The 14384-nt window shown below is 51.8% G+C and overlaps 1 protein-coding gene across 1 annotated transcript in view; it reads right to left on the reverse strand.

Annotated features, from left to right (window-relative positions):
• Nucleotides 1-14384, reverse strand: part of LINGO1 (leucine rich repeat and Ig domain containing 1) — a 154927-nt gene that overhangs the window by 68459 nt on the left and 72084 nt on the right. The gene's annotated exons all lie outside the window — the stretch shown is intronic.

Below are 14384 nucleotides of genomic sequence, written 5' to 3' on the forward strand. Positions count from 1 at the left end.
GGCTCCCACTTTCACCAAGCAGGAATCACATTTTGATTGTAACATTCACAGCCCAAGAGTTCTCAAGCACAAGCAGTCTGGCAGCCCCAAATTCTGCCTTGAATTCAGGGCCTCAACATACAGGAAGGAAATGGAAATATACAAGATTTGCTACTGGTTCCCAAAGAGCTACAGGATTCCTGGGGTGCACCAGCAGAAAAGCAAAACAGGCCAAAATCAGGACAGCATTCCCAAAAACACAACCCCAACCTTGAATCCAACCCAAAGTCATGGGTATAAAGATGTGGTTTATGTTCCACAGGAAGCCAGGTAAGGAAATCACATGCCACAAAATCCTATGAGAAACAGAGCCAACACCTAAACCCAAAATCCACAGATCAGGTAGAGTTCAGGTTAGAAACTTCATTTACATTCCCCTTTTTGCCTGTGGCTCAGTTCAGGGGCAGCAGCACCAGGACACTGCAGAAGCATCACCCTTCCAGCCTGAGCATGCACAACAGAATGCCAAGGCTGGTGTCAGGAAACCTGTTTTCAAGAGATCACTAGCCTGATTGCTAGATGAAAGAGGATTAGATGAAGCTTAGACTAAGCATCTCAACAGTATCAACCCGCAAGATGATGCTCAGCCGCTGCTACTGCTAAGGTAACACGGAGACAGATTTATCTGCTAGGAGAGAAAAGCCTTACTTCAGAGAGCCCTCCTTGGCATGGAGAGGGGGATTTGCCAGGTCCTCAGCATGTCCGCAGGGCAGACCTGGCTGCCCACAGGCAGGGCTCTGCCGCATGGAATCACATGGAATAAGAGGCAGACCTGCTCCAAACTCAAACCTCCTCCAAGTTCAGGGGGTGGCAAGCGGAAATTAAGCCCATCTGCTCCTGAAAACATTGTGCTATAGAGAGGTGAGGAGGCTGCAAACCTGAGCTCTAAGGAAAGCAAAAGCACTAGAGCCAGCCAGCAAGCTGCCCATCAGGGAAAGGATGCTTGTCTCAGGCTCTCTACTGCAATGAGTGATCAGTCAGCACTAAAAACAGCCAGTTTGGTTGTATTTAATAAAAAATACCTCCCTTTTCCCTCTCTGACCCTACTTTTCATTTTAAGCATCTCCTCACTTTTTTCCCTACCCCCAGTCCAGACTCCGCTGTCAAGCCCAAACACTCACTGCATTTCTGCCACATGCATTCAAATGAATCATTCAGAACCAAGCTGAATCTTCATGTTCTCCCCTTCTCCCTTGAAGGAGAGATGTTAAACCACACACAGGAGCCTGGAAATCCATTTGTTGCCCTGTTCCTGCTAAAAGCCAGGACAGCAGAGGGTTGGCTGGGAGCAGAGACATGGGAGGTAGCAGCTGGGGGTGCTTTAGAAGTGCTGCCTCCAAAGCAGCCAAGGACATTCAAAACAAGCAAGTTTTTACACAGCTTTTGTCCCCAAGAGATGGATGTAATGAGGAAGCAGAATGGGATCTGGCACAGGGAGACAGAGGGAGATTGAGGAGCAGGTCCTGAGCATCTCTTGGATTTACCTAGGGCCAGGCCAGCAAAGGAGGCGAGGTGGTTACAAGGAGGCAAATCCAGCATCATGAATGGGGCACGAGGACCTGGTCCCTCATGCTTGCAAGGAATAGAAACTGAGATTTAGCAAAGAGTATTTATGAGTACTGAGGAAAAAAAAGCCATGCCATGGGGAATAATGGAGCTTTCTTGTGGCTGGCAGCTGAATGCAATAAATCTATCCACTGGGCATAAATTGTTTAAGCAAAAAATACCTCTCAACTTGAATATTTTGCAAGAAAAATAGCAAAAAAAGGAAAGAAAACTCTGAGCCTTCATCATTTCTCCCCTAAAGGTCAGAGCTGCTACTCTCTTCTGTGAGAGAGGAAAAACCACCTTTCACTAGTGAGTTTGGCCAAAAGCAGTGAAACATTTGGGGAGTGCCTCACTGTCTGGACTCACCTGCCTGGCTGGGTTAGGCTAAATCTCTCTATTTAACAGGGAGTTATCTTTCAAAAGCAAGTTGTGGGAAGGCTCAGTGCTGGGGCAGAGGGGCAGCCTGGTGTGGGGAGCAGCACAGTGCTTCAGTGACCAGCTTAGATGGGGCAAGATCCCTGAGGCATGTGAGGAACCAACCTGCATGTGACCCCAGGGCAGGATCCTGCCACTGTTCCTGGCTGGCTCCATCCCCAGGAGCAGATCTGGCTGTGGTACCCAGGAGGAGTGGAGCAGAGGCACCACAGGGGCAAGGGAGACATCAGCCACTGAGGCTGCAGCAGACAAGGAGAGCAGCCTTGAGAGTAAAGGATCTAGAGCCTCTTTGGTTATTATGCAGAGGCTGTGCTAAGGTTGCTGCTTTAGTGCACTGCAGGCACTAAATTAAGGGGACATTTACAACCCACAATGCAGAGAAGCAGCTGCTAAAGGTGGCCACGGTGAGTGACTTTCACCTCTGGGTGAAAGACTCCGTGAGATCTCAGCCATGAAGGATCAAGATGGGAAAACAAGTCCTTCCTTCCTTCCACCTACTGCCCTGCAGGTGGTGGGCAATGCCACACATCTCTGGGCAGCCAGGGCAAGAGGGGGGACCAGTAACAACCCGCTCTTGCTGTGTCAGACAGCATCTCTCAGACCTGCCCTGTTTGGAGGGGAAGCAAAGCCAGTGGGATGCTGAGGTTTGGTCCAACCAGCAGAGTCTTTGTGTGACAAACTGCACCCCTACCACCATGCCAGCACTCAGCTGGAGCAACCCAAGGGATCTGCTCCACAGAAGTGAAGCTCCCCCAGATGATGCCATGCCCAGGCTCCACACAGCACAGACCAGCAAGGCAGTTGTCTGGAGCATCAAGTAGTTCCCTGTGGTAAAACAAGCCCTGGTGCCCACTCAGCTTTCTTCACAGCCCTTGTCAGCCAAGGGGGCTGCAGAGGCAAAGAAGGGGGTCATACAGGGTGAGAGCTCCTGTGGGAACAGCCAGCACTGCTCCCTTCCTGCTCCCACAGCCATGCCAAGCCCAGCGTCCCAGGGCTTCCCACCCAGCACTGCTCCTTCCTCCCCTCCTTGCCCGACAGGAACAGCCAACTTCAGCACTGGCCAAAGTGCTCAGTGTACCATGGATGTACCATACTGTGCTCAGCCACACAGAGCAGGGGATGGCTCCCAATGGGAGCTGGCATAGACCTGTCCGAGCCCAAGGCACCGAGCCCAGAGGTAGTCACCTCCTGGAAGAGGCTGAGGGGAAGCAGAGGAAGATAAGGCAGAAGCAGACATGAGCTGACACAAGATACAAGACAAGGAGAAAGGGATTAACTCAGCTCCAGGCAGCACAAAGGCAGGAGGGAGCAGTGAGAAGGGATCTCAAGGTCGCAGTGCAACCAGCACATGCATTGGCTGTTGTCAATAATTCAGCATGCTGGGCTGTGAGCACAACTGCAGAGGGGCTGGGGCTCCTACCCGAGCAGAAGGAGCAGCAGCATGGCTGGGAGGGCAGCCCTGAACAGCACCACAGGGTGCTGAGCACTAAGGAGATGAGCCCACTGACTGCCCAGACAGCACGCACAGCATCCTGCTCACACCCCTGGCACTTGGAAATCCTTCAGGGAATGTTACCTCCATGAATGAACACCCAAACCCTTCCAAACCCTGGGTGTTTCCTGCCTGTAGGCATTTACAGCCACTGTGACCACTTCCTCCAGCAGGAACTGTTTGCTTGGAGATGCCATGTGTTGCAGAGGTATGGACACTCAGAGATGGGGACTAGCCCAGGATTGGTCCATGACCCCATGCAAACAGACTATGCATCCCAGAAGAGCAGGATGCCAGCAGCACCAGGCACTCCAGGAACATCCTTAACCAGAGGATTGCTCCCAATGCCCCAGCTAGAAAGAGATAGGTGCCTCTGCAGCTCCACGAGACCCCTCCTGCCTGCCTGCAGAGCCCTGCCCTGCAGCTCCCATGTCGTTGGGAACCATGTGCTTGAGTGCACCCAGATTTACTGCACTGATAAAGGAATCCACAGGGGACAATTTCTGGCCCCTGTTGCACAACCAGTCAGAGCAGTGGGCCATGATTGTCTCCTCTGGCCTTTAAACATCCAATAGGTGGAATTCAAAGGTCTTGAACTCCTCCTAAAGATCAGCCCTGAGCCTGGAGGGCTGCCCAGGAGCCGTCTCAACCCAAAGCCTGTGCAAGAGGCCCCAAGGTGAGCATCCGCTGAGCCATGGGGAAGCTGAAGTCACAGCCAAGGCCAGTTACAGGAATAGAATTGGCTTGGACTGAGCAAATCTAACCTTCCATCACCCTGCAACCAGCCATCCATGCTGCAGGCCAGCTGGCCACCATGTCACTGCGCCTCCCATCCATTTCAAGTGTCCCGATGACACCAGTGCTTCACAAGACTAGCTCAAGAAGCCTTGGGAGACTTATTATCCAAAGCCAGGTGGCTGGACTGGACCCAAATCTCAGGCAAGTGATTAAAATGATTGGCATTTCCTTGGAAAGAGAAGTGCTGTGCTGTACCTGCCATCCATACCTGAAAACCATTCACTGCACAGTCACAGAGCTGGACACTCCTTTAAGGCTACACAAGTTCTTGCAGGCTGATGAAGATCATCCTCACCTGCAGTTCTGGGACCAGCAACCCGCTGCAGGCTCCAAAACCGGAGTGTTTTGGCCAAGATGCTCTTCTTGAGCATCATGTTATACCACATCTTGGCAGCTCTTTCTGCAGCATCAGGGATGGGATACTCAGCCATGGGGATGAGTGTTGGATTCTTGGTCTGCATTGCCCCATAACTTGAATTTCATCCCATAGATCATGCAATGAGTCTATTCTGAGTGGGAAGAGATAGTCACAAAGCTGCCTTTGCTTCAGATCTGGATTCAGGCCCCTCTGCTCCTATGGGACACAGTAACACTGCCAGCCAAGAACAAGGTATCATTCTTCCCCTTTGACTACCCGTGCTAAAACTCAAGTTTCATTTCTTTCAGAGCAAAGGAAACTAAAGGCAGCAGCATTCCCAGGTGAGCAGAGCACAAGAGCAGCTACTGAATGACACCAACCACATCTGTCTCTCCCCAAGGCAGCTCCCACATCTTCCCTACCATCATCCCTGCCAATGCTGTCCCCACAGTGGGGCAAGGACCCAAACCTCAGCTCTAAGTCCATTACAGATTAACAGAGTGAACATCAGGACAAGCCCTGCCTGTCTGATGAACCAGCACAGCCCCAGCAAACTGTGCCTACTTGTTTCAGCTCAATCATGTTGCTCCAACAGCTGGCAACTGAGGATTCACAGATTGGGGACATTGTGTGGCTTCAGGGTTATTTTGCCTGGATACTGCATACACTCACCCCTGGAGAGTGCAATATCGAGGAATCTCCAGGGAACCAAAGGAGGTCATTCAGTTTTATGTCCTGTCTGCACTCAACCCATGCCAAATGCTCAGCTGGGGCACCAGCATGGAAGCTGCCAAACTTGCCGTGCTGAGTTGAACTGTGCTTAGATGGGATCCCAAACAGGGTAAAATCTGCATTTAATACCTATTATCCTAACATCTCCCCATCTGTCCACTTCCCTCATTCGCCTGTAACTGCAGTGTGCCAGGGCTGCCTGATATCAATGGCACTTTAATTTCATCATTCCCAACTTATTTAGAGCAATTAGGAGGCAATGAGCACACGCCGGGGGCCAGGATGCACTTGAATAGCATCCAAGGGTTACCGCAGTATCACAGGAGACCTTCAGATGGAATTACCAGCCTGCAAAAAAACCTTAAATCAAAAGGCAGGCGATCCCCAAAGGGAGGATAGGTTCTTCTTGGTCCTATAGGTCCCTTTTTAATTTGAAATCGGCTGACAGAAATATAAAGAGATGATGTTCCTCATTTAATTACTGAAAAGACAGCATCTCAGGTTGGAAGACAAAGATAGATGCTTTGCCTGAGCATCTGGCTGGGGAAATGATCAGGGGAGCAAGGCAGGATTCCCGCGAGATCCATTGCCTAAGCCCACATCAGGCAAGCAAGTTTTGCCATTTTCCGGGAACAGAGGTAAAAACATGGAGCCATTTTGGGAAAGCTTAGCCAGAGAGGCAAAAAGCTGCTTCTCCCGAGTGATTCCTGCTGGATGGCAGGAGCACTGCAAGCAAGCTACCCAAAAAAGCCAGACAGCCTGCAAACCTGGCTTCCCAATGTCCCCATTTCATGCAATGCAGGTGAGGTGCCAAAGGAGGGGATGGCTCCTCACTTCTGATTTAGCCACATGCCCACACTCCTCCTGCACAGCTCTTTAAATGCTGCCTGCATGAGAAAAGCAGTGGCCTATTTTTTTCCTGAGCAGCTCAGCACAGCACACAGGTCTTATTTAGGATGCTTCAGACACATCCGGAGGGACTTTGGGAACAGTCTGTGGAAGAGGAAGACTGAGTGGGCAACCTGAGTCACTTCATTGCTTACAGAAGTGTACACAAGCATCTTCCATTTGAGCAAAACTCAGCACAGCTCCCGTTGACTCTGGGGACCAGAGGGAAGTGCATCTTCTCTAGCATCCTTCACTGATGCAGAATAACTGCACACCACCTCCCTCATCCAGGCTTACCAGAAGAGGGATCATCCCCCACAGCTGTGATCCAAACCTCTGATCCTGGCAATTCCTGCACAGCACAGGAGGAGCCAAGAGCTGCTCTAATCTGCTCTTAGGAGTGAGGGGCTGTGGAAGAGATTAGCTTCCTCCCAAGGAGGAGAAAGCAGAGCAAGACACGTGAGGGGAGAGGTGTGTGCACATGTGTGTGCATGGCCTGAAGAGATATGATTACAGCTGGCTGCAAAGCTCAGCTCTGAACTCACTGCCAAGGAGCCTGACTCATGCAGACAAATCAAGCCAGCACCATCCGCTGCACGTGGGAAAAGGAGACAAGCAGAGGAGTTACAAGAGACCCCGCAACAGAGTCACAACAGACACAGCCTTTACCTTGAGCCCTGTCCTCAAGGAAGCCTCTTTACACCATCAAACCTCTGTGCAAAGAGGCTTTACACCATCAAACCCCATGTGCTGGGGCTGAGAAGGACCAGTGCTAGGCAAGGACATGCCCTGTTGTGATGGGGCCCTCACATTACCTTTCCTTATTGACAGTGGTAAAAGGTCCTGGAAGCACAGAGCCCCTGCTCATCTACCCAACAGCACAGCCCTGTGATGTCCTCCCAGGGGACCTCTGTCCGCATCCAGGGCAGGCCAGCCACCGTGGGCTCCCTTCGCTCTCCCCATCTCACCTTTGTGCTAAGCCTGGTCACAACAGCACCACACAATGTCAACACCAAGGTACCTGCTGGGGTTTCAGGTGCCCTGAGCCAGCTCCGAAGTCATTACAGCTGCAAAATGCTAACGGCTCCTTGTCTTGCACCGCAGTGACCAACAGCACTTTCACCTCTATCCCTCAAGGATTTTATTCTCCATGAGAAAACCCACCAAGTGGTATCTAGCACAGGCAATGTTATTTCACATGCCATCAGCAACCACGTGCATAGCAACTCCCTGGGACAGCAGGGAGTGGGGGGGGTCATGGGAATGCATGGAAAGTGCCAAAATATGAACTGCTAATAAGATGTATTTTCAAATGTCACCAAGTTATGATCTATTGATCTCACACCAGAAGCTTGGTTTTTTCCTGGGTAATATTAATCTATGTCACTTACATGTTCTGGCAACTTCAGACAGAAGGAGTGCCACTACACTAAAATTAGCTATTACAATTATTAACTAGCAAGGTGCTGAAAAGCCAACCCCAAATCACAGCAGTTTAACCCATGCACGGATAGGCTCAAGCACCTCGGTGCAGAAGCGTGGGACAGGGGCACAAGGCTCTGCTCCAGGGGTAATACCCCTGTCCAGGAACAGCCTAGAAGAAGCAGATTAGTGTGCAGCCAGGAACATGAGCTAAGTCCTACCCCGAATCAGGGCAATCTCAGGAAGGAAAGCATTTCCCACCCCATCCAACACACAATTATGTCCTTACAGCCCCCAACAAGCTGCTGGGGGGCTGTGACACATGGGGTCCTGCTGACACCTCCTAGACCGACTAAAGCCTTTATGAGCACCTGCAATTCCTCACAGGGGTCACCCCAAAACCAAGAGCATGATCCTGGTGGGAACTCTAGAAATGATTTGTCTAGCAGATGGTTTTTGCAAGAGTCGAAAACACTCCAATGGGCCTTTGGCCAAACATTTGAGATCCCTTTCAAAACCAAGGCCAATCCATAGTCACTTCAAACGATCCCATTGACTGTTTTTCACTGAGTGCTAACAGAGACAAGTTGTCTCCTTTAGGCCATTATATCATGGCTGAGAGCATCAAGAGGGGAAGATGATGGGCTTGGAGAGGAAGAACATCCTTCCTTTGCTCCACTTCAGCTGCTAATAGGCATGCCAGAGCTCTCTGAATAGCATTACATTAGTGCTGCATAAAAGCAATAAAGCCTTAAAACAACAACATTACATATTTACTGAACTACGTCACACAAAAGACTGTCCCTGGGACACCACATGAAGACATACAATAGCAAAGCCAAGGGCTGTAAAAAGCCCCGGGCTGGGCAGACATCCCCAGTGCCCACAGCCAGGGGTAGGGTGCACACAGAGCACAGCAGTGGGGAGGTGATGGGATAATCAACCCATTGCATTTAACCAAAGACAGTGGCATAAAACAGTCTCCCCTGGCAGAAACATGGGCAAACCCCAACCACTGGGCATAGAGTCTGCAGAGAAGTCAGCATCCAGAAGAGGAATGCAGCATTCAGGATAAGACCTGCTGCTGTGCCAGTGCATGGCCCTGCCTGCCTGGCACTAACCCACAATTTCCCCCTGCTCCTTTGTTTTCACTTCCAGCATTTCAACATTTTCACTCCTAAGCTCAATGAATTGTCATTTCCAAATGCCTCTTGCCCACAGGAAAGGGAACTGCACAAAGTGCTCTTTGATATTGTCCAATAACCATCATTGTAGCACAGGGCTGATACAGAGCCTTCAGCAGTGAATTGTTGTGATTTTGGTGGAATGACATAAGTGATTGTAAGAGACCTTTCTCTCTCTCTACTCCCAGCACCTGCCAGGCTACAGCATGCTTCCACAGCCAGGCATATGGTGAGATCACTGGGCCCTGCTCTGCCACCAGGAAAAGCCATCAAATGGACCTTGGCTGGAGAAGTGAGGTCCCCACCAGCCGGTGGCACATGGCAGAGGACAAGCTGACAGATGTGCTGGGATAGAGGTAGAGAAGTAGAAAGGGTCAGAGGCAGAAAGGGGGGGGACTCCCCCTGTGCTAGTGCTGGGGAAGTGGAGCCAGTCTGAGCATTTTTGGATGTACATTTCCCCCTGCCCTCAGAAAACGCAGATTTGCTAAATCAGCCCAGCTTTGCCCTCTTTGGCAAGCAGGAGAGGCTCATCTCCCTCCCATAGGTGAGCCAGAGGGACACAGAAAAGCCAGGTACACATTTGTCTCTAAATGCACCCTCAGCTGCCAGCAAGCAGGGGTGAGCCAGAGCCCCTTGCACCCCACAGGACCAAGCACCTTCCAGGAGGTCTGTGGTCCCTGCCTGCCACTGCTGTGACACCCAGGACACAGATCCAGAGCATGACACTGAAACCACCTCAAACAGGAAGCCACCCATCCTGCTATTGGGATCATGGCAGGAACCTGCCAGCAACAGCCAATCCAACAGCCCAACCCCACAGGCATCTCTCCATCCACAAAGGTGAAAGCAAATCCCATCTTCTGAAGACTCCCTTCTGGAAGGGGATTTTTCCAACACAGCTTGCTCAGTTGTAACCAATGGGCAAAATCAGAGGTGTGGGCATGCCCCATGCTCTGGGCAGGGCCATGCAAGCCATGCACAGCCAAGCTGCCCCTGCCCCTAGGCACACAAAGAGGGGCTGGCAGCGAGAGATGCGGTGCTTGAAGAGTTTTGTGAGTTACTGTCACACCAAACAGCTCTGACCTTTTCAATGGTCTCTATTTTTATTGGTGGCCCATTCCCCCTCCATCCCCACAGGCTCATTAGACAGTGAGCAGAACCCAAGGCAGCTCCAGCAGCCAATGCCACCGCTCAGCACTGCAAAGGTCAGAGGCAACGAGGCTGCTCTCAGGAGGGCACTTACAGCAGCACAGGAGCACTCCTCATCCAGTTCAGGCTGCACACCAGGACCTGCAGGAGGGGCAGGACCTGCACCACACACCCCTGCTCCCAACCACACCAGCTCACTGCAAGAGAGCCTGCCCATGGGCAATAGATACCCCACAACACAGGAGGGCACAAAGCCAAGGCTGTGCTCCTCTACTACAGAGCCAAGCACAGGGGGAGGCTGCAGAAATGGCCACAACTCTTGTGATGGAGGCTCCTACTCAGGCACTGGCAGCAGGGAGAGGAGCAAGAAACATTTCCCAGAGCCTCCAAAACACTGGATATGGAATCACCCCAAGGTGATTAACTCCCATCTTTAGCAGATATAAGAGGAGACTGTGTGGAGTCCAAGCCTCCTCCAAGGCATTTAGGGGAGTGAAAGGAAAAGCCAACCCTGTTGACACACAACACAGCACAACTGCTTCACTTACAGCCTTTAGGTCAGCCACAGCCATCTTACATTAAATAAAAGCATGATACCTCCTCCCTAAAGACCTGGCACCCCCTCTGCCTGCTCCAGAGAGCAGAGAGGCCAGGGTGAGCCCCCCGAGTTAAAAACACGTATCAGCCTAGCCAGGCTCCCCAGGCTGGTCCTCAGCACACCCAGAACCACGAGCACAGCACACTGCGAAAGCCCAGCTCCAAAGATACACACTGGGAAACTCGAAAAGGGAGCTCCTAGATAGAGGTGGCAGGAAAGCTCTGCCATCAGTCCTCTACTATGGGCTCAAGACTCACCGAGTGGCTTCAGAAGCACGTCCCTGGAGCACGAGGATGCGAGAAGGGCTGGTTGCTCTTTCAGGGAAGGCAAGGCAGGAGCAGAGGGTGCCCTCCCTGACGTGGCATGGGCTCCAAACACAGCAGGCAGAGCTGGGTGCTGCAGCCAGGTCCATCAACAGCACCCAGCCAAGTCCAGAGGCCCCATGGGCAGCCCAGGCTGGGGCAAAAGAAGACACATCCACCCATGTTGAACCTCAGGAGAGGAGTGAAATGGCCAGCCCTGAGCTTAAATATGGCTGCGAGAGGGTCGGGAACAGGCTCCAGGTGGGTGTGCTTAAGGTAATTAAGGCCTTCAAGCAATTAGCTTGCCCTACAGCAGCTGGGCTCTTGGTGTCCACCCTCTCCTCCTCCATATGGCAGAGAACAACCATATTGTGGCAGCATGATGAGCCAACATGATGGAGCAAGCTGCTTGCTGAGGGGTTCTGTGTGCCCCCAGCTGCCCTGCGGATCCACTCCTGGCTTTTTATTTGTCTGTAAATGTCCAAAACCAGTGGAAACACATGGAAAATGCTTTATCAGCTCATAATACCAGAGCGAGCACTGCCAGGGCTGCGAGAGGTGGTAAATAGTGCTCCATGAGTCGCTCCTTTGTCAATATGAAAACACACCCAAAAAAGAGCCCAACCTAGGCAGGAATAAACAAGCAGCAGCAGAAATACCCCAGGAGAGAGCAGCCCTCGGGGCGAACACCAAGGGTTAAACACTACACCCAGAAATGGGGTAAATCACAGCTCTGGCAACACGTGCTCTGAGTGTTCTAAAATCATGTCAGGTTTTTAGGAAGTTAATTTTTTTCACTGGGTCTGGGCAAGGGAGTGCACTGACATTAGTGACAGATGGGATGGAAATATTTTGGTTTGGGAAAAAATATCTTCTTTGAAGTCACATGCATGCAGAAAGAAAGGAAAACAGTTTAACCCCTCCGGCCCCCTCCAGGGATGAGCTGGGACAGGGCAGCAACAAGCCGAATCCCCACGGGCTGCAGAGGCAGAGCAGGGCAACAGAGGCCAAGGCTGGAAGGAGCAGGGAGAGGGGCTTTGCCCTGGAAGGCAGTGGAGGCAAACGGCACTCAGCCCTTCCCTGATAAACCTATGTGGTCTTGCTTGGGAACGGTGTTATCCCCACAGGGCTGTAGCAATGGCAATTCCCAGGATCCACATCATCACCTCCTTCTTGTCTCCCTTTGGCCAAGCCCAACCCTCAGTCCAGGGACACCAGCAGCCCTTAGACAGCATCGTCCATGTGTTATTTCAGAGCAGGGATGGGCTTTGCAAGAGGTTTGCTCAGACTGCAGAGACCAGGAGCATGGGAGCAATGAAACCTCGGGAAGACGGGTTTTATCTTGGAAAGTGGAGCCAAGCGAGGAGTTGCATTTGCCTGGTGAAGGTGTGGAGAAGGGAGGGATGAGGGGCAGGAGGAGGGGCGGGATGAAGAGAGGGGCAGGGGAGGGAGTTAAAAAGAGTTTGCCCTTGTGGCGAAACCAGCTGGAGATGAACTCCCACCGCTGCTGTTTTGACAGCCCAAACACAGTCGCTCGCACAATATCTCTGTCTTGTTAAAGGTAATTACAGTTCTTCCTGTGTAATGAGATGGTTTTTAAAGGCCATTCAAAAGAAATTTTCTATAATGAGGTTAAGGGTTTTATGGTGTTATACATCAAGGGAGCTGGTAATTGGTCGGATCCAGACAGCATCCTGAAACAGGGAGATAGGAGGTTCTGTGAAGAATAGGCTAGCGCAGAATGCAGAGTCTCCAAAATGTTTTGGCTCTGCAGAGGAGGGAGAATAAAAGTGGAGGAAGGAGGAAAGGAAAGAAAAAAGGGTTGGATGCTGCCAGCTCCTGTAGCACTATGGTGGCTTCTTCCACGTTGCTTGGGTGTGTTTTGAGGAGCTTCACGAGAGAAGGGCCCGCATGTGTGCAGCAGATCCCATAGGATGGTGTTTCTGCTCCAGGTGGGAAATGCTGCTGTGCTGGTCGGTACCGGGTGGCAGCAGGGAGAGGGCAGGCAGGGACTTGGCTGCATGATCTGGCTGATCCAGGCTTGCAGGCACCCCCGCCAGCTCCATCTGGAGCGAGGGAGAGCAGAAGGCTTTGCCGGCGCAGGGATATCCCCGCTGCGCACGAAGGCACATCGCGGCGGGGTGAATGCCGTGCGGTGAGGTGCAACCTGCTCCTGCCTCTTGCTTCCCTCCAACTCATCCCAAGTCCCTCCCTCAGCCTGCGCAGGAAAAGCCCCGGCAGAGCTGTCACCCAGCCCTCAGCTCAACCTTTCCCGACGGATCGCTCCTTGTTTATTACTGCTGCTGCTGCTCCCTCCTGACGTCTCTGCTCTTCCAGAGCTGCCCAGCAGTGGGATCGTCATTCCCATGTGTTCAGTGGCAGCTCCCCGAAGGCTGGCAGCATTTCTCTGCATTTAGAAGCAGCTGATGGCGGCTGAAACACTGCTGTGGGTGAATAACAGGGAGCAGAGCTTGAAGAGTGGCTATTTTTGCACCACCCCAACCCGCGAGCCCTAGGCATTAGCAACTTCATAGCCAGGCTTGTTCTCTTGGGAGCTCCAGCCCACTTGTTCATGCTGAAGAGGCAGGAGTGGCAGCAGAGAGACAAGTACCTGAACTCTGGGAGGCTTAAGTGCTCCTCTGATTGAAAAATCAGCCTTTAGACGCGTGGAGGTTCACCCAGCGCTTGTGCTCGCAGTGCTGAAGGAGTTGGACGAGTGTGCTAGTGGTGGCAGGGCAGGATGATCTTTGCATTACTCCCACCTCTGCTGTGAGGATTGCTGGCTCAGGTGCTTCGGGGCAATGGCTGAACCCCAGTTTCCTTAATATAAACCTCAGTGTTCCCTCAGCACATTAGTTGAACCTCCTGTGAACTTCAAAAGATGTTTGAGCGGGGGCTTTTTTTCCTTTGTTTTAGTTTTCCCTAGGGTTATCTGCCTGCACATCTGCTTTATAGCCCATACATTGCCCTTTGCAACAGCCAGGCCCAAGCTCTGGATTGTGATCTCCTGTCTCGGTGGGCCACTGGAATCGACTTCCCAAGGGACAGACTCATGCGAAGATGAGTGGAGCTGGAATACAAGTCCTTTGAAAGCCTGGCACAGCTGGAGGTGGGAATTTGCAGGCAAATCCTGCAAAATCCAGAGCAGATGCAACTTCACGCTGCTGCAGTGTGGCTGGAGGAGGCTTCAAACCACACTGAGCACACTTTGAAAGATGCCACCAGTCGCTGGGTAACACATGCCGGAGGAGTTGCATTTCATATCCTGCCTATTTATGGTTTTTAAAGACCAATTAAATATTAAAGGCATTTATCTAGGATTAACGCTGCCCTGAGTGTAAGCGCTTGGATGTAAGTGATGCCAGTGTGTGCGGTTTCAGTAGGGAGGTGCAAGGGGAGCCAGGAGCTGCATGGAGTGGGGACACGGGTGGCCCATAGG

This window comes from Strigops habroptila, chromosome 9 (assembly GCF_004027225.2).
Source record: "Strigops habroptila isolate Jane chromosome 9, bStrHab1.2.pri, whole genome shotgun sequence".
Classification (NCBI taxonomy): domain Eukaryota; kingdom Metazoa; phylum Chordata; class Aves; order Psittaciformes; family Psittacidae; genus Strigops; species Strigops habroptila.